The following is a 25,027-nucleotide window of genomic DNA, read 5'->3' on the forward strand; positions in this document are numbered from 1 at the left end:
GCAGGAAACTAGGAAACAGAGCACCCTATTCAGGTGGGCAGAAGGGCCTTAGTTCTAGGTAATCAGTCCACTTGTAACAAGGTACCAGCTAGTAGCTGTTGAGTACAAGAACAATATTCATCTCTGAGAAAGTCGTGTCAATGGAAGGGTAGAATGTCAAGGATCCATCCAAGGAGGTCAGTTCAGGGTCTGGCTGTGTTATCAACAGGTAGCCTTGGTTCAGGGCAGGGAAACCAAAGGCAAAGGCCCATTTGTAAAGCCTAAATCATCATGGCAGGAAGCTGGAGTTGAGAGGGACACTCGGGTGTTTAGAGTCTAGATTTTGGACCACGATATGGGCACAACTGATGCCAAATCTAAAATAGTGATATGCATTCCACACCCTATAACCTGGTGGTCTAAAACTGCTGAAACAAAGTACTGTCCAGGCCAGGACTGAGTAAGGAGTAAGCGATCCTGGGGGAAGTAAGCCCCAGTTATTCCAGCTGAGAGAGGCTTGGGCAGGTAGGGGCTGAGATGGTGTTTTGCCTTTTAGATGATAATGGAATACCAACCAAGCTATCCCTACCAATTATGGGCTATATGGGTATAGGGCTACTACCCCTAGCCCATAATTATTGGGTGCTTATGCTCTCTCAGACACGTGAATTTTCTGATTTGATCTCTACCACCCAACGTCATGTGCTGTATGTGCTATTGTTACTAAGATGAGGAAACTGAGGCTTGGAGAAGGTAGATGGGTATAGGTGACACGACTAGGAAGTGACAGAAAATGCTCCAATGTTTAAAGCCAAGTGGCTTGACTCTAGAATGTGCACACCTAACTGCTATGCATATTGTCCCCTTTTATTTGTTAGGACACCCTTGAAGGGGCACAGAGCAAAGAACTGCCCACTTCTCTGGTGTTAATTAAGGAGCACCCCGTAACAACATTGTTATTAAAATATAATTCATATGCCATACAATTCATCTATTTAAAGTGCACAATTCAATGGTTTTTAGTGTAGTCACAGATATACAGAAGCAGCATCGCAGTCAATTTTAGAACATTTTCATCACCTCCAAAAGAAACCCTATATCCTTTAGCTGTCACCTTCCTAGCCTCCCTTTTCCTCCCCTGCCCTAAGCAACCACTAGTTTATATTCTGTGTCTATATATTTGCCTGTTCTGGACTTTCATATGAGTAGAACATAATATGTAGACTTTTATGACTGACTTATTTCACTTAGCATGTTTTCAAGGCTCATCCAAGTTGTAGCATCTATCAGTAACTTTATCCCTTTTTATAGCTGGATACCATTTTATGGCTATACCATATTTTGTTTATCTATTTGTCCATTGATGGACATTTGGGTTGTTTCTATCTTTTGGCTATCATGAATAACGCTGCTATAAATAACCATGTACAAGTTTTTTTGTGGACATATGTTTTCATTTCTCTTGGATTTATAACTAGGAGTAGAGTTGCTGGTAACTCTATGTTTAACCCTTTGTGAAATTGCCAGACTGTTTTCCACAGTAGCTGCACCATTTTACTTACCCATAAGCAGTGTAGGAAGATTTCTCCAGTCGCTAACACTTGTTATAATCTGTCTTTTTGATCCTAGCCATCCTAGTGGGAGTGAAGTGGTATCTCATTGTGGTTTTGAAGTGGTATTTCATTTGTGGCATTTTTTCATGTGCTTGTTGGCCATTTGGAGAAATGTCTATTCAGATCCTTTGCCCATTTTAAAATTGGGTTTTCTTTCTTTTTATTATTGAGTTGCATATATATTCTGGATACAAGTTCCTTATCAAAAATCTGATTTGCAAATATTTTCTCCCATTCTGTGAGTTGTTTGCTCACTTTCTGGATGATTTTCTTTGTAGAACAAAAGTTTTCAGTTTTGATAAAGTCCAATTTATTTATTTTTTCTTTGTTGCTTATGATTTTGATATCATACTGAAGAGCCTTTTGCCAAGTCCCAGGTCATGAAGATTTACCCTTATGTTTTCTTCTAAGAGTTTTAAAGATTATTTTCCCTTCATCTTATGGTAGCAGAGAGTGAGTAGTAAGGATTATCAACCACTTTGAAATCATCAGCAATTTATTTAGCATCTATCTGTCTACCTTTCACACTCGTATTTGTATTTATTTTGAAAAACACTAGCAACAACTTCACTGCTGAATTTGGCATAATGGGTGTGTATGATATGGTGAAGAGCTATAATTATGTTTCTTCAATGTACAGTCTAAGATATAAGAACATTTAAAAATTTTATTATAAGATTTTGTTTATTGTTTTTCAAGCAAGTCAGAGTTTGATAAATCATTTAGTAAGAGCTGGATAACCAATCCAGCACACCATGCACCCAAACTGAATTTGATTCAAATAAATACATTTCTTTGACAAATGACTTCTACCTGCATGATTTATCAACTTAATTGGAATAGCTCAACAATAGCAAGGTACTAGTCTCGTTTCACATCTTTTCTTTAGATTTTACATTGTAAACTGAGAGAAGGATGGATGGGAATATGTTTCACTTCCAAGAGGAGGTTAAGAAAAAAGATTGATTTGTTTTAAGTCAATAGTATGTGATTTAAAAAATTGAATTATAAAATATAAAAGACAATAAAGACCCCAAAAGTTTACTTAAACCTATCATTGTGGAAATTAACTCTGTCCAGTGAAGAACTGAAAGGAAGTCTTTAGACTTAACTGAGCTCATTAAACTGCAAACCACAAAAGAACTTCTCGAGTCATAAACTCATTCCCAAGGGGCCAGAGTCAACTTAGAGTGTAAGGGCATCTCTAGGGGTGAACTGATTTCAGTGGGGTTTGGAAAGTACGGAATATTATAACTGGAAACTATGCTGAGTAATATATCTGAAAACCACAAACAAGTGAAATTTAAGTGGTAAATGTAAATCCAGTGTGGGACTGGATATAAGGGGTAAGGGAGAGATAGATGTCAACGGTGACATATGGGTTTCTTGTTTGTCAGCTGGATTGTGGTGCCATTCCTCAAGATATGGAAGAGGACATGTTTAGGGGGAAATGGCTATGATTTTATTTCTCAGCTTTAATGGATTTGATAAGTATTTTGAATATTTAAGTAGAAATACTTAGCAGACGGATATGCCAATCTGGAACTTGGAAGAAGGTTTTGGGTAGGGAATATAAATCTAGGAATCTCATAAAGATAAAATTGCCTGCAAAAAAATATAGATTGAAAAGAAGGCTTAGGCTGAGCCCTGGAAAGCTGCAGTCGTTAAAATTCAGTTAGGAAAGGAGGAGCTGGAGTAGACTTAGAAGGAGCAGCCAGCAAAGTAGAAGAAAAACCAAGAGAGAGAGGGAGAACAGAAGCCAAGGGATGTGAGAGCTGCAAGAAAGAGGGAGTTCTCAATAGTGTTAAATGTTGTTGAGAAGTCAAGTCAAATGAAGACCTAGAAGAGCCCAAGAGATGTAAAGAGAAGGTCATTGTTGATCTCAGTAAGAGCAATTTTGGTGAAGCAAAACATGTCAGAGCCATACTGGAGTGAAGTGAGTAATGAACGATAGGCAAAGAAGTGGAAATAGTAGGTGTCTAGTTTGCCAAACTGGACGGCAATGCCATTACCTAAGATGAGGAAGAGGTATAGTTGGGTCCTCTTTTGAGATAATTGATTTGAAGAAAAGAACATGGAACAGTAGCTGGGGAGAATATGTGATTCAAATAACTTACTTTAAATTTATGTGTTTTAAAAATAGAAGTGATTTTAACATGTTCGATTGGGAAATATTGGGTAAAGAGAGAGGTTAAAGATATGGGACAGGGGATACTTAACAGCTGAAGGTTTTAATAAGGCAAGAGGTGATAGGATGCAGAGTGTAAGGGAGGGGGATGAATATTTCCGAAAAGAACAACAGTTTTTTTATATATTCTTTTAAATTTTGTTTCATATGTGTCAAAATATAACAAAAATTAATAATATTAAAATATAAAATAATGATAAAGATCATCTCAATTTGTGTGACAATGAGCAAAAAGAGAAATCTTCAGGGCAAAGGTGACCAAATGAAAAATACATAAAGCAAGGGTTCTTAAAATATGGGAGCTCTGGGGCAACTTGCCTCTCTGATGAGATAGAACAAATGGGTCTCACCTTCCAAGGTCAGGAGATTCTGAAACTTCCAGATGGTGACTGAGCAAGATGGAGTATGTTATGTAGAGAATTACCTATCTGGTTCTAGAAGAATTGAAGAGTAGAACTCATGGGAACTTGTAGTGCAGTGGGCTGAAAGGGGAGGCATTGCTGTCCCATAGACCTGGGTGTTTAACTAAAGCATCTGAATTTGATCTAAAATAATACTCTGCTGGCCCAAAATTGTGGCTGTATGGATTCCCTCCCCTGAGTTGTGGACTGGACTTATTGACTCAATTCTAACTAATAAAATGTGGCAAAAATGATAGGATATCTCTTCTCAGATTTAGTCACAGAAAGACTCTGACTTCTCTTATGCTTGATACCTCCCTGCCTTCTCCCCTCTATTTCTCTCTTTCTATCTCTGTCTCTCTCTTTGTGCTTGCCCTGGGGAAGCCAGCAGCCATGTTGTGAGTACTCCTATGGAAAGGTCCACGTGGAAAGGATCTGATGTCTTGGCATCAACCAGCAAGGACCTGAGGCCTGCCAATAGCCATGGAGATGATCTTGGAAGAGGACAGAGCCTTTCCTGATTGAGCCTTGAGCCTTGAGGTGATTGCAGCCCTAGCTGACATCTGGATTGTTTGTGAGATATCTTGAACAAGAAGCACTCAGATTCTTGACCCACGGAAAGTGAGACAATAATTATTGTTTTAAAATGGCACGTTTTAAAGTAATTTGTCATGCAGCAATAGAAAAGGAGTATATTTAAGAAACTGTCGAATAAGGAGTAATTGAAGGAATAAGGACTTGTTGATGATAGGGTAGTGCAGACAAGTCTACTATTATCAAATGATAGCCATGAGGTGTAACACACGGGCTTTTGTGGTGCTGTTCTAGGACCAATGTAAGTGGTTATATATAAAGACACTACGAATGTCACAGGGAAGCTTAGCAAGCTGAATACTTGTTAGAGCAGTGTTTCTCAACTCTGCTTACACATTAAAGTCACCTCAGAAAACTTAAAGAATAATATCGATGTCAGGACTCTACCACAAACCCATAAGGTAAGAATTTCTACATATTAGTCCTGCACATTGGCCTTCATTAAAATCTCTCAAGAGATACTAACATGTAGCCTGTTTGAAAAGAAGCACGGGGTAGCCAATTGCATCTCTTTATTGAGAATCTCAAATATACTTATCCATTTCCTTGATTTTATAAGAAACTGTGGCAATGCCTAATTTTTGACAACTAATTTGTGTTTATTATTATAATTCATTTTCATTATAGTCTCTAGTCCCCATGCTACCACTAATCAGGATGAGACCTTAAACAAGAAATTGAATTTCTTTGGCCTCAGTATCTTTATTAATGGAGTGAATGTGTAGACTGAATGATTTCTTAAATGCCTGCTGTATTGGTTTTCTATGATACCATAACAAGTAACCATAAACTTAAGGGCTTAAAACAACATAAACTTGTCATCTTCCAGTTCTGGAAGTCAGAAGTCTGATACAGCTCCCACTGGCCTAAGATCAAGATGTTGGCGGGGCTGCATTCCTCTCTGCAGGCTCTAGGGAGAATCTAGTGTCTCATTCATTCAGGTGTTGGCAGAATTCAGTGCTATGCACTTGTAGGTCTGAGGTCTCTGTTTCCTTGCTGGCTGTCAGTGGGGCTGCCTTTAGTTCTTAGAGACTTCCCTTTGGTCCTTGTGCGTTGCCCCCTTTGTCTCGGAACCAGCAAGGAGATGTGGAATCCTTTTCACACTGCCATCTTCGATCCACTCTTCTGCCTTCCATCTTAGAATCTCTGACTGCAGGTGGGAAAAGTTCTCCACTTTTAATGACTCATGGGATTAGACTGGGTCCATTTGGGTAATCTAGGATAATCTTCCCATCTCAAGGTCTTTAAACTTTCTGCAAAGCGTCTTTTGCCATGTAAGGTAACATTCACAGGTTCTGCGGAATAGGCTATGCATATCTTTGGGGGCCATTAATCAGCCTTGTGCACCTTCTATATCTAACCTCAGATTAGTAGCGCCATCTATGGCAGAGGGTAGGGTTTTTTTTCAATGCTACACCTTTGTTTATGCAAGCCAGCACATCTGGATTGTTTTTCCCTTCTCCTACTTCGTCTTTCAAGACTCACCTAAAGTTCTAGTTCCTTCATAAAGCCTTCTCAAATTACAACAGCCTTTGTTAATCTTGCCTCTTCCAAATGGATTCTAAATGTTTCTCGAACAGGCTTTATGTGTGGCAGACATTTCACTCCCCACCACAGAAGGAGTACATATCTCAGCCCCCTTGCTGCTAATTGGGGCCACGTGACCAGATTTGGCTAATGGAATATATGTAAAAACCTTTTTATGACTTGATCCATACAAAATTTCCCATGTACGATATCCTGTTTCTTTATTTTTCACAGTGAACTTGAAAGCCACCTGTTGAAGATGTCAGTGTTTCATGGTGAAAAGACCCTCAATCCCTGAGGCATTGATTAGAGAAGAGCAGTCCAGGAGAACTTTCCAACCCGCAACATCACTTAGCACTTGATATGAATACGAAATAAACTTGTATTATGTTAGACCACCGAGATTTTGGAATTTTTATTACAGTAGCTGGTATTGATTAATCCAAAATTCTATGTATTCTATTTATTAAGTAGATTAATACACAAAAAGAATTTCAAACAAATATTGGCAAGTTGTATATGCTCTGTAAGTATTATTATTATCATTCCTGTTTGTATCAGTTAGCTATTGCTGTGCACAACCATTCTAAAACTAAGTGGCTTAAAATGATAGTCATATACTCGGTTCATGATTCCAAGGGTAGACAATTTAGGCTGGAGTCAGCTGGGTGGTTCTTTAGGTCTTAGCCAAGATCAATTATATGTCTGCAGTCAATTGTGACTCCCCTTCTAGGATGCCTTCATTCTACTCCATGTGATATCACATCTTCCAGCATGACAGCCTGGGCTTGTCTTATGGCAAATGCAGGAGAGTAAGGGAGAGAGTGAAAGAGGCACAGTTTCTTCAGGCTTGGACTTAACACTGGCACAATGTTATTTCTGCTACATTCTATTGGCCAAAGCAGACATAAGGGCATCCCAGATTCAAAGGGAGGTGAAACAGACCCAATTTCTTGAAAGGAGATGCTGAAAAGTCACATTGCAAAGGGATAAAGGAACAGTAGAGTGCTGGAGCCAGTTTTTGCAATCAGTTGACTACATTATTATTATTTCCATTATTATGAACATTCATTCAACTCATATTGATCATCATTTATGGACCAGGTGGTGTTTTAGGTCTTGGAGAAAATAAACCAATAAATTGTCACTATTTTTGTCCTTGAAGGGCTTACAGTCTATTAGTGGTAATAATTATAATATTTATTCAATAATTACCTATCACCAGGCACTATGCTAAATGCTTCATATGTATTAATTTTTTAAGTATTCATAACAATACATTATCTCCATTTTATGGTTAATGAAACCGAGAAAGAGAGGAGTTAAATTACATGCCCAAGGTCACACAGCTGTGAGTAGCAGCTAGATTTAATTCTAGGCAAACTTAGCTCAAGAGGTTATGCAGTAATTCACTACACTACACTGCCAAACAGAACTCAAAGAATTAAAAGAATCAGGCACCAGGTGTAATGGGAAGATTTCATAGAAGAGGTGATACTGAGACAAAGTTTGACAGAAGGGTGGAAGTTTACCAGACAAAGGACAGTAGATACCTATGATATTTGCCAAAAGACGCAGCAATAGAATTAGTGATTAACTAATGAAGCTACCTTCAGCAAGCACGTGGCTCTGGTTGGTGGTGACTCTTGGTTATAAGCGGCAGAGATCCAACTCAAGCTGAATTAAGGAACACACAGAAAGTGGGCATTATTTTTTGGCTCACAGTGATGGCAGGATCCACAGACTTTAACAATGTGATGGATAAAAGCTCTCTGTCTCTCCTTTGTTTTCTTCTGTGATAGTTTTGCTCTTAGCCAGGTTCTTGCCACGTTTGTAAAAAAACAGACCTGGGTACCCTAGGAGCTCATCCTATGAGAGTAGCTACCCCATAGAGAGATCATTGTGGCAGAAACAATGGTAGGCAATCCCCACATCATTTTCTCTTCCTGGGCACCTAGGAAGGCTACATTTCCCAGCCTCTCTTGTAGTTGGGTTAAAGTCAAATGGTTGAATTCTGGCCAAGAAAATACAGGTAGGAGGGATTTAAGACACTTCAAGACCTAGTTCTTGTAAACAACTCTCTGTGTCGTTTAGCTTTCCCTCTTCCCTTTGTCATGGTGCCTTAGGGGTCCCATATTTCAGATGGAGAAGCTAGAACATAGCGGAGGGCTGCCCAACTTGGAATGAATGTTTTGTGAACGAGAAATCAAACTTTGTTATCTTAAACCACTGATATGTCAGGTTTTATTTGTTCTAGCCTATCCAGATGAATACAAACACTGCTTTCCCAATTTCCCAATTTTCACTCTCAGTCTACTCATTTGGTTCTTGTATCCATCTTTAGAAAAGCTCTAGAAAAGCTAATCAAGTGTGAAGAAGAGTCATTCCTTATATGACCTGAAATGGGAAAAAAACAAAGTTGTGCTGCATTTTTCCATGGCCACTTACTGATCTTTTGGGAGATAAATTACTATATGTCATAGCCAATTTCCTGGATCATTGATAAAACACATGCTCACATGTCCACCAACAGCTGCAAGAATAATCATTCTGAAAATAGGAATTTGGTCACTTTTGCCAACACAGTTTCACTGGAAATGGTTTAGTCTGATAACCAAATACCTTATCTGCCTGCAAATTTTCCTCTTATTCATACCCTTTTCATGTCTGGGATTTTATGCTACTGAATTTAGTGTATTTGTTCAAATATAAAAGGACTTTACATAAATTCCTTATTTTTCACTAACACTGTAATATGGCTTTATTTTTATTAAATGTTAATACATTTATCTTGGGGGAAATTTAATTTTTTCCTTTGCAAATCCTTCAGAATTGGAAAGTCAAATTCTGGAGATTATGATTAGTATTGTATTTGGGCAATCTCATCTACAGTAATCCCATCCTGGGACCAATTTTCATTTCAGAACATCTTTCCTGTGCTGAGGAAGTAGGACGGGGAATGTCAGCACACTGAGATCAGAGGAAAACCCATTCATTCTCCACACTACAGTTTTAATGGTGCAAACAGGGAGATCTTTAATGACATGTGTTTTCTCTACCTGTGATTTTCAGATCTCTCTGGAACATTCTACTTCCATAACTGGACAAAATCTAAAGGCAGTCTCTGTCAAGATTCTTGCTTTTCTTGGCAATTACGTATTTTTATACTTCAAATGTAACATCATGGGAACTTTATTAGTGCTGCAAGGAATTAAAAAAAAAATATGAGATGCAAAAAAGCTGATGTGTGGAATTAAATGCCCAGATTAGTAATATGGGCACTAAGCAAGTACTGAAAATATCAAACTACAGGAATTTGAAAGGAGAATATAACAGATACCTGTACGTCCCTTACATGGATTTACTACCCTTAACAATTTACCATAATAGCTCCGTTTCTCTCTGTCTCTCTAAGTGGGTATATGTATATATATATATATACATGTACCTCTGTGCATATATATAAACTCATACGTCTCTTTTCCCAAATCTTCTGCAAGTAGCATGAAGACATCTAGACATTTCTCCACTAAATACTTCAGTATGCATAACCCAAGAATAAGAACATTTTTTTTTCCTACACAGACACAATGCCCTTGCCACACCTAGCAAGATCAACGTTAACTTAACAATATCATCCAACATGCTGTCCATATACAAACTTTCAATCTTGTCTCCAAAAAGTCCTTTATTGTTTTATTTATTTTTAAAATAAAGATCCTATTAAGATATATACATAGCTTTTGCTGTTGAGTCTCTTTAGCCTCCCGTAACCTAGAATTTCCTCTCACCTTTCTGTTTTTTTTCATGATATTGCATCCTTTGACAATTCCTGGCCACATGTCCTGCAGGACATTCTACCTTCTGGATTTGTCTGACTATTTAGATCTTGGTTAAATTCAGATCACACATTTCTGGCAAAAACTCCACCAAGGTGATGTGTATCTCACACCATTCATATCACAAGACACAGAATATCAGGACATCCTGTTAAGGGTGATGGCAAGTTGGACCACTTGGTAAGGTGGTGACTGTCAGACCACTGCATTTTACGATTTACCTTTGTAATTAGTCAGTAATCTGTTGGGTGATAATTGAGATAATGTGAATGTGTTTCCCAGCGCCCTTCATTCAATGGTTTTTACATTTACTGGCATTTTTTGCTTGAATCATTACTATAATGGGGGTTAAAGAATGTTGATTTTCTAATTCCATCATTCCTTCTACTTTTATGATCTGACGTTCTTTTATAAAGAAGAGGTATTTTTAAATTTATCTTTTCTTTCTATGCATTATATATATTTATGTAGTATTCGTTTTTAATATCACTATGTATTCAAGAACTATTTAAATACAGTTTTTCCTATACAGTATGATTTTATTTTTGTTGCTCAAACTATTTCAGATTTGGCCAGTGGGCACCCCTTCACAAATCCTGCATTTATTTGACATGAGCATATTAATATTTGAGCACGCACTTGCTTTCTGCTCCAACAAAATATTCAATGCTTATAGTATTCTCCTTGCTCCAGCCCTGAACTCAACCATATCTCCAAATAGATTCTTATTTATTTATTTATTTATTTATTTATTCATTGGTGAGGAAGATTGGCCCTAAGCTAATATCTGTTGCCAATCTTCCTCTTTTTGCTTGAGGAAAATTGTCACTAAGCTAACACCTGTGGCAATCTTCCTCTATTTTGTACGTGGGACACTGCCCCAGCATGGCTTATGAGCGGTGTGTAGGTCCTCTCCTGGGATCAAACCAGGAAACCCCAGGCCACCACAGCGGGCATGTCAACGTAACCACTATGTCACTGGGGTGGCCCTTCTCCAAAGAGATTTAAAAAAAAATCAAAAAAAACGAAAACTTTATTGAGGTATAACTCCTATATCATACAATTCACCCATTTAAAGTATACAATTCACAGGGTATATTCACAGGGTTGTGTAATCATCACCACAGTCTAATTTTATAATATTTTTGTCTTCTTCCAAAGAACCCAGTAGCCATCAACAATAATCCCCATTCCACCTCAGTCCCTATTTCCCCTCAGCTCCAGGCAATCACTAATCTACTTTCTCTCTGTACAGATTTAGCCTATTTTGGACATTTCGTGTAAATGGAAAGATACAAAACATGGTCTTTTGTGACTGGCATCTTTCACTTAGCATAATGTTTTCAAGGTTCATCTACGTTGTATCATGTACCAAAACTTCAATATCTTTTGTTGTTGAATAATATCCATTGCATGGATATACTACATTTTGCTCAGTCATTCATCAGTTTATAGACATTTTATTCTCTTAATATGGTGTATTGAATTAGTTGATTTTGAGATGTTAAACCAACCTTGCTCTGTTGTTAGGTGCATAAATGATAATCAGCGCCTAAGGCATCTCAGTTTTTCCTCTGTGACTGCCTTTCCTGTGGAAGGAAGGAGCTCCTTCAACCCTCCATCTCCGTCCCTCACTCTCTGTACACAATGCACACTGCTCAGAATTCGGCACAACCAGCATATCCTACCACCTGTAGATTTCTCTCTCTTCACCACCTAGTCATTCCTGCAAACACCCCATTACACGATTATCTCCATATCACTAAGTTTCAAGTTTCTTTTGATAGATGGGGAGAAAATACCATACTCTGAGAAGCACAAGTCTCCCTGCTCTTTAACTAATATGCAAGGTCTTCATTTTTATTTTTGAATTCTTTTCTTATTTGACTTAAAAAACTTTCAGACTCACAATGAAAAATTCATATTTAGAAACAATGTACAGCTGTAATTCAAACATTTTATTTATCAGATTTCTCTTTTCATTCTCATTTCTCTTGTTCTTTACAGCAAAAGAAATCCCTGCCTCCCACCAGAGGCAGCTTCCTCTAAAGAAACAATTTATTTTGCTCCTTAAGAGCCCAACTCCAGGAATGCCATGTGTACACAACATGGTTCATCTAAATATACCAGCTCATGATATTTGCAGATTCTCACTTCTTCTCTTACACCTTTCTAGAATGAACTAAGGATGGCACCAGGCAAACTTACTCTTACATTTTGACAATGTGATATGAATTCCTGAGAGAATGGACTGCAATGATTTATACATATCTTTAAGAACTAGAAGTTAGGGTGAAGCTAATGGGAGCTGGAGCTGGGAAGAACAAGAATTTATTTTCTATAGGTTCTATTATATTTTCATTGCTAACCCTCACTAGTTGTTTGTTTAAAGTGAAGTCTTTTTTCTTTGTGGTAATCTGAGAGAACAGTGAATGGTAATGACTCTGGATTGTCCTGTTATCTGACACAATCCAACAAAATACTAGCATAGGCTAGTAATTACACTTACATTTCTGAGGTTAACTAGGAAGAGAAATTCTTACTCAAAAGTTTACTAGTAGTGTTTACTGGCTGTGAACAGTAGCCTCTCTGTCTATTGCCTTAAAATATAGTATAATTCTTTCATTATGATTGCAGGCTAAGTGATTTTTAGCAAGCCATTTATACGACTAAACACCAATTTCCTCATCTGTAGAAATAGGATAATAATACAATTCAATTTTCAGAAGGATTAATTAAATCTGACACATATCAGAACTCATTATATGTTAGTTAAAATTATCATTATAATCAATATATGAATAGTTATTGGGCATCCACTTCATGTTTAACACCAGGCTAAGCCCATTGGTGATTATCAAAGAAGTAAGAAACGTGTTTCCAACCTTCAAGAAGTTAAACCCTTTGTGAAGGAATGAAGACTAACTGTTATGAGAACAATATGAGATCAGGTTTACTAAACTCCAGAACTCTCTAGAGGTGCTGTAGGAGTTGAGAGAAAGCACAGGTCAGAGTGAGATGGAGAGTGTGAAGGATGGAGACCTCTATGGACCTTCCATAGAGTGTAAGGTTCTAGAACTCTTAATCTTTTTCATGAATTTAAGTAAGTTCTATTATATACAGCAGAGAAGACAGAGTTAGCATTACTGCCAAGACAAGAGAGAAGGAAATATTTAACATGAGCTGGTACTCTTGCCACTGATGCCTCACTGACAGCACTGCCTAGTGTCTTTGCAAGCCCAGTCCTTTCCAACTTTGCTATGAAATTTACAGGTAGCACTAAATTTTAGAACAATAGTAATGGACGGTTTATGGTGAAAGCATTAAGGAGAGCTGCTATTGCAGTTTCTCATCATATATATATATATATATATCTTTTGCCACTCTATTGGAGCTATTTTAGTGTTCTAAGCATATCATTTGCACATTGATTGTAAGCCATCAATAAGAGATTTCCAGAAAGATTTTTCTCAGCAAGAAGAAAATAGGCAGGAAAATATTTGTTATTATGGACTCATGCACTGTTATTATGCACTCACACTGAAGAGATGCATGTTTCCATACCATGTAGTAAGGGAAATGTGGGCATAATAATCTACTTATTAATAATGACTATTTTTATAAGAAAGATGGATGAACCAACTTAGCTGGAAGCTAAACTTCTAAATAGCTAGATTAAAAGCAGTTGCAAAATTACTTTTGCAGTCTGGATGCAATTGAAGCTTTTGGCCAGGCTTTTTCTTTCATAACAAGATTTTAGAAGCGAATGCAGAGGAATAATAAGTCCCATTACACAAAGGTCACCTGATCCAGTCCAAGAGACAATGTGGAATTGTTCCCTAGAATAATGCCTGCAGTACTTTGTTCAGACCAATCTGAAATGAATACTCAGGAAAATGCACAGAACTGCCTGTCTTCGTTTTAGCTTGAAAACCTGTTTTATAATAATAGTAATGTCCAGCCCATTAATCTTCCATTAAGATGGAAAAGAAAGCAGTATTTTGAGACTGCTATGTGCAGAGGACAGCTGGCTCACTGGTCTTAGGTGATAGCAAGATGGTAGTTGAGGTTGCACAAATGCTTTGGAGCCTCTCTTCAATGATCTGCGGTGCAACAAGCACTATTCTAAAGGAAGGACTGGGAATATAAATTGGACCCTGAGAATCCTGGACAATGAGTTTTATGGACAGTTTTGTGGGTGATGAAGGTATCCTAGAGTTGCAAAGGTATGTATCTCTTCCTGAGTCTTACTTGTGAAGAAGACAACCCGTCTTGGAGCAGGAAATTAAATTTATTTGCTGTATTATCCATTACGACTTACAGAAGTCAAGCAAATTAGCGCTGAGAATCAGTCATAAATCAGATCACAATGGCATAATGATATACAAAAAGATTAATGGAACAAAAGGGTGTATAAATAATCACATATACATTTAATGGAGAAATAAAAGTCTTTTTGACAAATAGTTCTCGAGTATCTAGATATCTGTGCAGAAAAGAACGAACCTTGTCTCCTATCTTACTCAAAAATTTAACTTGAGATGGATCACTTAATTATTATTGCAAGAACCGTAAGACTTCCAGAGTACTAGAAGAATATTTTCATGACTTTAGAATAGGAAAATATTTCTTAGAACACAAAAAGCATTAACAGAAGAAAAGCAACAATAAATTAGATTTCACCAAAATTAAAAAGGTTTGGTCATCAAAAGATGAAAATGTGTCACACTCTGGTTGAGAATATTTGGGAAACAGATCTGACAAAGAACTTGTACCAAGAAAATACACAGAAAGATTTTTAACTGTGGAGTAATATGGTCACTTTTTCATTTTAATATATCACTTTGGGAGCCGTTATAGATGAATTTTAAGGAAACAGGGTTAGAAACAGAGGAAAAGTAGGACAAGGGGGTGACAGTCTAGGTTAGAGTGATGAGGGCCTGGTATGTAAGAGGCAGTTTCATGTGGAAAATTCTCTGAAGTCTTTGAGTGTAAGAAGAACCAGGAGAGAATCCAGTAATTGTTTTTAGTTCCTTCTTATGAACAAGAAACTGGTACATACTGGTATTTGGGATCCTGGATTAAGATCTCCACAAACAGATGAGAGAAAAGGAAGCTTTATTTCTACCATAGTAAGAGAGACTGTCCAAAAATCTGAGTGGTCTAGACTTCTGGCAGTTAGTAAAGATTTTTATTCATTAAAGACAGTAGAAAGGGGAAATATGAAGAATGGGAATGATAAACAGGGAATATGATGTGAGGGTAAGGAAGATATTCCACTAAGCTCTTTTCAGCTCTTGAAAAGATGATGTAAGGTCCAGGAAAGTGCATTTAAGAGACTAACCATTCTCGGTCATCAAAGCTGGACTAATAAATAAGTCCAGGAAAAGGAAACTGCAGTTTTGAATTTATCAGGAAAACTATCAGTCAGTGTAGGTCAGTCAATGAAAAGCATATTCTCTTGTGTCTTCGCTACACAAAGGCAAAAATGTCTCAACTCTTTTCACTCTCATCAATTTTAGTTTTTGCCCCTTGTTTCTTCGATTTTTTCTATACCAGTGTTTTTCTTCTTTCCTTCCTCATATCCTCAAAGGAGAAGAATATTCTATCATTTTGATGTTGTTCCACAAATTCATAAGCTCTGTTCAATCTTTTTTTCTTTCTGTTTTCAGATTGGATAATTCCTATTGCTCTATCTTAAAGTTCAATAATTCATCCCTCTGTCATCTTCATTATTCAATTGAACCCATCTGGTGAATATTTTAGATCAGATACTGTAGGTTCAGCTCTGAAATTCCAATTTAGTTCTTTTTTAGTTTCGATTTCTCTTCAGAGAACACATAGACGTTTCCATAAATTTCAAGTGTTTTGACCTTTATTCCCGGAGCTGATTACAATAGCTGTTCTAAAGGTTGAACCTGGGACTGGCGTTGATTTGTAACAGCATTAAAGAATCCCCTTTTCCAGGTCTCTCCTCTGGGATTTCCCTCACATTCTCCTGCTCCCAATGTTTCGTTTCCTAGTCGTCTTACTAGAAATGCAAGATTCCTCTTAGAATTTCATCCACCCCTATTTCTGCACAGTTCCACATGCATGGGGCCAGTCGAATCAAAGCAGAGAGAGAAAAGGGACAGAAAAATAGTGAGATTTCTCCACACTCTTTGGACCACAGGGTTCCCCTTTCTCATTTCCTCCGGAGAGAGAGACTAGTTTTCTCTTGGGGTTCTAGATGACTGTTCTGCTGCTGCCACTGCCACTGTAGCTAGGACCACAGAGGGGAGAAAAAAGAGAAAAACGAAACAAAACAAAAGCAATAATTCCCCCTGCACGCTCAGCCTCACAGGGGCTCCTTTTCCTGATCCTCAGGACAGAAAGACAGGCTTTCTCTCAGAGATTTTGCTGTGCCCACTCTCCTTGAAGTTAAGCCCTGAGGTTGTCCTTGGGTCAGCCCAGGGGGATAAAAGAGGAAAAACTTGATAAACTTATCGCCTACCAATTGTTATTCAAGTTTTGTCTCCTCTTGCCAATCTGCCTGCTATTATTAACCCCCCCACAGCTCTCAGGGAGTTGCTTTTTGTATTGTCCCAGTACTTTTAGTTGCAATTAACATGAGACAGGCTATCAGTGGGCTTGCTCCATCTCAATTGGCACTGGGAGTCTCTGCGCTTTTGTGACCTACACTTTGAAATAGTCTATTCACAAAACGCTATCTTTGAAGGAAATAATTAACTTAATACCCGGACAACGTGCATACCTTTGCCCTTGATCCCAACAGAGTAACATAAAATGACTTTGTTCTTTTATTCAAAGTCTGTTCACCTTCATGGACTTTTAGGATTATTATGCTTATTTTATTGTTTATAATATTATGGGTTTATTTGGTAAAAATCACAGTAAAGACTTGAACAGTCTCTAGCAAATCTAGACAGTTAAGATGAAGTACTATGAAGCCTTTTGTGACAAAGTATCTTCTCCAAGTCATTTCCAGATCAGTGCACATTGCACGTGATCTCATTCTCATCCACTCTTAGGCAATTAGAGAGCAGAGTAGCAAATGTCCACACAGAGCAAGTTTTGATAGGAAATCGCAATGGAGTTGTGTTGCTGGAGGGAGAGTGATGTGTAATGAGCATCTAATTTTAACAGAGGCTTACAGGAAGCTTATGGGGTACAGTCAAGGGGAGGAAAGTTCCAGAGCAAACTTGGTTCTTATTCTCTGAAATTATTTCTCTCATATGACAAATTTCTCCAGGATGTGGAGCAAAGGCATTTCCTATATACCAAGTAGAGTGCACATTGCATGTGTAGGTAAACATTCCACTGGTTTGATAGACACCAACAAATACCAAGAATACCACCTGATCTGAGTCTATTTGTGCATAAGTGTGTGTGTGTGTGTGTGAAGATTGGCCCTGAGCTAATATCTGTTGCCAATCCTCCACGTTTTGCTTGAGGAAGATTGTCCCTGAGCTAACATCCGTGCTAATCTTCCTCTATTTTATGCGGGATGCGGCCACAGTGTGACTTAACTAGTGGTGCTAGGTTCCTGCCTGAGATCCAAACCTGCAAACCCCTGGCCGCTGAAGCAGAGTGCGAGAATTTAACTGCTACACCACTGGCTGGCCCCTGAATCTATTTTTAACTAATCGTCCAGAGGCAAAGTTTGGAGCTTCTCTCTCTCACCTTTAGTCTCCAGTGACTCAGACGTATTCAGCAGAAACATTGGGAAGAGAGAGTCTGCAGCAGCTTTTAGTCTTAAGAAACCAGAGAGGGAAGAGAAGAAATCCTGAAATAACGTTCCCCTACAACAGATATCAGTTAAAAGAACAAAATGGTAGGAGGAAGCCAGAGAGATGAGATCACTCTTAACTAATATCAGCCGAGTGTCTGTGAGACCTTTTGGAAATAAAAGGAGAAAGGAGAGAGATACAATTATCATTGGGGGCATAAAGACTCCTGAGACAGCAGAGATGCTCAGGGAGTTATTCCACACACCCTTCAGCCAATACTCAGTGAGTATCTTCTACATACCAGGTGCTGGGCTGAGATCTGAAGATTTAAAGACGGGAAAACACAATTACTTCTCTCAAGAGCTTGTAGTTCTTGTTATACGCTGGAGAGGAATGGTCCAGAGTCTACATGGTTGCAACTACTCATGGAAAAGAGGCAGGAAAGCTGTTCTAAATGGTTGATGAGCTGATATTTAAAGGCAAACTCTGAACCTGAGAAATCTCAGATTTCCTCTCATTTCTGTGATTGATGGTTTAAGAGGAAGAGAAAATGGAATAAAACCCATTATATATAATACAGTGTATGTGAATTATGTTATATATAAGTAAAATTTATGCCTTATTCTTTTTCACTTAATTCAAATTTCCAACCTACTTTGATGTCTTTATCAAGTAAACAGGCAAAATTGATGTTATTTTAAGTATACAGTAGACATTTATTTTAACCTGGATTTGGTATGGCATATAGCAGAGGGGTCCACGTTTTGGAAAGGGACAGACGTGGGATTTAACCCAAGTTCTGCTATTTTCTTCTGCTTTTTGCTATTTGTGAGAGTTATTTAGCTTCTCTGAATCTTCGATCTCCTCATCTGTATAATGAGAGTAATAGCACACACTGTGATGTTAGGAGGATTAAATAAGGTGTCACAGGGAAGAGTGGTGTACTATCTGCCGCAGAGTAGCCACTCAAAAATATCGATGAGATTAGCTAAATGTTATTAAGCAATTATGATATTCCAGGTAAAACTTCTTCACATTCCCCACCTCCTTTCCTCTTCAGAATAACCCTGCGAGCCCGGGCTGTAATTATCCTGATTTTATAGCTAGGGGGACCCAGACTCACTGAGGTTAAGTAACTTGCCCAAGGATCACACGGCAAAAAGAAAGCAACAGAATGTGGGTTTGAATAAGTGTCTCAGACTCCAGAGGTGGGACTTGCGACCACAATTTGTGCCTCAGATATGACTCCATTAGTTTCCTTCTCCCATCATGCTCTCCCATGAGTTTTAGAAGGAACTCATTGTCCAGAATCTGCTCCAAAGCAGACTGGGTTCTTGAAGGATCCCAATATATTATCTATAATTTTCCACACTCTTTGGCTTATTCTTGCTAAGCAAGTCCTCTTGTCTTTAGACTTTATTTCTGATGTTGAGAGAGGTTTTTCTCTCTCTTTTCCCGCCTTCATCCTTTTTTCATGCCATCAATATTTAGCCCCTTACCCATGAGTCAGAACCCCGTCCTACTTCCTCATTTTCTTCTCCCAATCCTCAGGTTCTCCCCTCCTCATCTGTTGATATCTTCTAGTTCCAGCTATGCCTGCAGAGCAGGCTGTGTTCTAATCAGAGGCTTGGGGCTACCTCTGTCTCCACCCGAAGAGAGAGAGCTTCTGGCTGCTGAATTCACACACAGGTGCTCTAAAGTCATGAAAGAAAGCCATCTGAGAACCCAGTTTGAGGCTGCTGAGTTTATGGGGAGGATCACGGAAGTTTGCTTTCGTTAAATCCAAACAGAGGAGATTAAAGACAGGGCCTGAAGCATTTTCTAGGATAAGAAACAAAAGAACACAGAAATTGGAGAAATTGCAGAATGTAGAAACGCAGTCCTGCTTGTCTGCAAAATGAAAATGTTTTAATACCAATTGCTTGAGGGAAACACACAAACACATCACACACACGTATGTTGAAAATACTGTCTGTGTAAACTAACCCAACTCAAGTGAGCTGTCAAAAAAAAGCATGAGATGAATAGGAAAGCAGCTAGGCTGTCTTGGAGTTCAATGTAAAAGCCTGCCTTTTTTCTATGTTCTATAAATGCTTTGAAGTTACAAACAGCAGAAGAATATTAAACTCTCCCACGAAACGCCAGTTTTGGGCAAAAACAGCAAAGATAAAAAGAAGAGGGCATGAGCGATAACAAAGAGCTGCAGCTTCAAGTTGCAGAGTGGCCTTCAATATACCATTTATTAAGCTAGTTTCAAGTTTCAGGTGCAGTTTGTCACCTTTTTTTCATTATCCCACTTAATCCTCAGCATCACCTATGAAGAGAGGAATTATTATCCACGTTTTACAAATGTGGAAACTGAGGCTCTGACTACTAGATAACAGGGCCATGAGCACACACCTAATTATTTCCACAATAAGGAGTCACTCCCAGCTCTGCAAAATCCCAGAGCAGAGGAGTGCTCTGCTCTCCTCTTAAGAAGCCACGTTTTGTCATCACTGCTCCCTTGTGGAATTAGTGTCGAGCTCTAGTGGGAGAAAGTGAGAGCTCCCATTCTAGGGAGGGGAAGCCACACTTACACCTGAAAAGCCGTGGTCCAATCTGTTGTTTTCAGCTGTTCTCCTGTTTGTGGTCACATGGCTTGTTAAATACATATGGTATCTTTCTGTGGCAGAAATGGAAATCCACTCAAACATGCAATTGAACATTATTTTCATTTTATGTATGCCAATCTCTCTATCTCTCATTTTAAAGCAAAAAAAAAAAAAAAAAAAAAAAAAGCCAATATTGTAGTAGTAAGCTTCAGAACACATGAAAATGTCCATGCCAAACTGGTAGGAGGATTTATCTATAGTGAGCAGGCGTGAAAGCATTGTCTCCTTTGTTGGTCAGATATCTTCCTGGGATTGTATTCTTGAAGCTGGGTACCTGAAGGTTACTGTAAATGTTTAATAAGAACGTGATTACCTTTCAACCTTGTTCCTAACACAGACATAGATGAAAAGAAGTTAATTTTGTCAATTTGCTGTTTTCTCATTTAACCCGAGAGATGACTTGAGGGTCACAGGATTTATGAGCTTGTTTTATAGAAGAAAAAGAATGCCTTCAAAGAAGTTATGAGCACCAGATAACCAGCCTCCAGCTGATGCTCAGAAGTCAGATTGCCCAAGGGCTTATCTGGAGTGAAAGAAATACAGATTATCCCTTTGTTTCTACAAAACTCCTCCTGCGAAGCCCCTTAGCTCTATAAAACTCCCTGCTTTCTTCTCTTGTTAAGGCAGATTTGAGAGAACCTATCCTACTGCTTTCTCATTTTGGCCAATAAGAATAAAACTTTCTCCATCTTCAAGCACCAGTGTCTCAGTGATTGGCTTATGGTGCACTGGGCACATGAACTTGAGATTAAGAGGTTTGGTATCATTCTGACACCAATTGTATACTGCAATTCAGTTTGGTGCTATTCACCTGGAATTAGTGAAGACCCCATAAGTTAAGGGCTCAGTTCTCCACAAGACTGTCCTCATTTCAGAAGCTAGCTGCATTCCCAGGATCCACAGGTCACTTATACTTCTGACCAACAGGCTACAAATTTAGGGGTTCCCACAACCCTTCGGGTTCAATAACTTACTAGAATGACTCACAGAACTCAGGAAAGTGCTTTGCTTGTGATTATAGTTTTAGTAAAAGGATACAGATGAGGACCAGCCAAATGAAGAGACACATGGAACAAGCTTTAGGAGAGCCCCAAAGGGAGAGCTACTATGCCCTCTCCTCATAGAATCAGGGCCCATCTTCCTCCAGGCACATTAACATTGATGTGTTCACCAACCAAAAGATCCACTGAGCTTCATATCCAGAGGTTTTTACTGGGGTTTCATTGCAAAGGCATGAACATTGGCTACATGATTGAACTCAATCTCCAGCCTCCCTCCCCTTTCTGGAGGTTGGGATAGCTCAAAGCTCCAACCTTCTAATCATGTGGTTTGTCTTTCTGGTGACTAGCCCCCATTTGAGTCATCTAATCTCATTAATATAAGCTCAGGTGTGATCCCAGGGGCTCATGAATAACAAAGACACTCCCATCACTTGGGAAAGTCCAAGGGTTTCAGAAGATCCATGCCAGGAACCTGAGGCAAAGATCAGATAAATTCTTTATCATACAACAGATAAGTTGGAGCACTTTGTTTGCTTTGGGATCTTTGGAACTGAACAGCTGTGTGCAAAGGTCTTTTGGTTAAATGTAGGATGATCATATAATTTATTATTCCAATGAAGATTGTTTTTTGAAAGAAAAACAGGTTGCTAATTGGATGGTGATGCCAGACAACAGGTGTAAACAGAGCATGTTCTGAGTGAACTGGATCTTTTGATCATCCTAGTCAGTTTTTATGTCACTCTTAAGAAAGTGTGGAGGGGGCTGACCTGGTCGCACAGCAGTTAAGTTTGTGCACTCTGCTTCAGTGGCCTAGCGTTCACCGGTTCAGATCCTGGGCAAAGACCTATGTACCACTTATCAAGCCATGCTGTGTCAGGTGTCCCACATATAAAATAGAAGAAGACGGGCATGGACGTTAGCTCAGGGCCAATCTTCCTCAGCAAAAAGAGGAGGATTGGTGGCAGATGTTAGCTCAGGGCTTATCTGCCTCAAAGAAAAAAAAAAAAAGAAGAAGAAGAAGAAAGTGTGAATGGCTTAGGACCAATTTGCAAATTTATGAAGTCTTCCTTGGCAAGACAAGAACTGATCTTGCATTTGCTAGTTACATATTTGAAACTGAGGGAGACTGTTTGCTCAAAAGGGATGATAGTATGTCCAAAATTGGGGCAAACTTGACATTGGTAGACTGTGTCCCTATTTGAAGAGGAAAATAATTCCATAGCAGATGATTCAAGTTATTCTTGCTCTACACACATGACAACATATGCAACAGTCTCTTCTTTACCTATTGCTCATTCTGAAATTTCAGGGTCTGACAAGTTGTTCCAAACCCAAAGGGAGTAACACCCTTCCCTTCCCTATCATCACTTCATCTATGGAGGTGTCAATATGCCCTTTCCCCACAAAGCTAGTCACTTTCATATTCTTCGAAATTTGTTGGGTGCCAAAAACAAATATTTCATGACTGCATCTCCATTCTTTTCTATACGTGAGTGCCTGAAACATCCAGATTTCTTGGCATTACTTTTTCATACCAAAAATCATCTAAAATGTTCAACACCACTCTAGTCCTATGATCTTGTGTCTGAAAAATTAGGTGTGTTCTCTGAAGGCAAGGCCCTTATTTTAATCAGTTTCTGTATTCCCAAGGTCCAGTGTGGTGCCTAACACATCATAAGCAATCACATATTATTATCAGGTAAGTGAATTAATGATTGAGAGGAGAACTGGCAAATCAAGAGAGGCTTGAATTATCTGCTGACACATTTTCTGCAGAAGTGTTAGAGAGCAAATCCACACCCAGAGTCCTTTCATGTCAGTTCTAGTATTGCCCAATTTTTTTTCTATAAGGGGCAGGAAATACTCAAGTGTGAAACTCCCAAAGGAGAGAACACAGAGTAAAGACTCAACCAAAGTCTTTTGGAACCCAGATGGGAAAACTGCTTTATTTCATGACAACTGCTGAAGAGCCCTCCACAATAATTTCCAAGGGCTGCATGTAATTCTTATACATGAGTTCCTGAGTCCAGTGTGTTGGTCCCATCTGTGACAATGGTAGAGAGCCTGCAAGTAAGATGGCAGGCCATGAGCAGTCAGGCTCATGTAGGAGGATGTGGCTTGGAGGAGTACAGTTGACATAAACACTGCAGTGGAAAGCCACCAAGTCATTTTGCAGCAGCCAGACCTTGCATTCGTGGCCTTTAATAACAATAATAATACCCCAAACAATAATTACTGGAAAAGGAAACCCAATTAAAGACATGAAGAGGCTTATTGGTAGTTTGCACTGGAAGCAGGAAATGTAAAGATACATAAACTGGTTTCAAATTTCAAGGATATAGTGGTTTGGGACCTTTATATCAAACTTAGAGTGCAAAATCCTCATTTTATGGTTGCAAAAATTAAGGTCCAAAGAGGGAAGTAATTTTTCTATTTCTCACTGAGGAGTATACAGCTAAGTGATTAAGATTTCATACAAACCTATAAGAACACTCCTCTCTTTATCTTCTCTAGAAGGTAAGCTCCATGAAGACACTTTTGTCTCATTCATTCACTAAATTTTCCGAATTACCTAGAACAGTGCCTGGTACACAATAGGCAGGCACTCAATTTGTTGAATGAGTTTCAAAGTATACTCAAGTCAAGATCTTGAGTTTTGAGTCAAACAGATGTGAATTGAAATACTGACTACCAGTATTAGATGTGTTACTTTTGGCAAGTTACTAAACTTTTATAAACCTTAAATAAGATATCAAACCAAACAATGCCTGTAAGTCAACTTGACCAGCCTGGTACATAGTAGGCACTCCGTGAATGTGGAACATTTACAACAGTAATATCCATATTTTACTGTTAATTACATTATATTCTCAGGGATTTGATTTCATCCAACTTTCCTCCCAAGTTCAGGGTCTTGTTTTCATTAAAGAAATCTATGGCCATTCCCCTATGTAGTCATCCTTAGAAAGCTTTATTTTAATTTTCTTCATGAAAATACATTAAAGAAATGTGTTAAAAATTAGCATTCATATTACGACCTCATTTTACTTGCTGAGTAGCCTGTCAATTGCTGTTTTATTTTTTAAATCTTAATTACTCCCCAATTGTTCATACATTTAAATGAGCAATGCCATTAAATCAGAGAACATCCTCTGTCAAGGGTATCAAAATAAAAATTATCTGATGGGAGAAGAAATGTTGAGTACTATCTCCAGTTGTATAATGGGTGTGCAGCAATTTAAAATAGTGTCCCCCTGTGTTTATGTTTATTAACTGCAAGAAAAATAAGAAAACTCCAGGGTTCTATTTGCCTAGAAATTAATACAGCACACATAAACAAGGGAAAACAATTCTAGGCCAGGATTGCCAGATACTACATATGAAATGAGCAATGAAAAGGCCTGCTGGAGTAATTAACGAAAACAGTTAGGTCCTCGTAATGCCAAGAGTTGTTCTCCATTCAGCAGCTTTGGCACCAACTGGGAGCACACTAAAAATATA

Source organism: Equus przewalskii, chromosome 1 (genome assembly GCF_037783145.1).
Source record: "Equus przewalskii isolate Varuska chromosome 1, EquPr2, whole genome shotgun sequence".
In the NCBI taxonomy this organism is placed as follows: domain Eukaryota; kingdom Metazoa; phylum Chordata; class Mammalia; order Perissodactyla; family Equidae; genus Equus; species Equus przewalskii.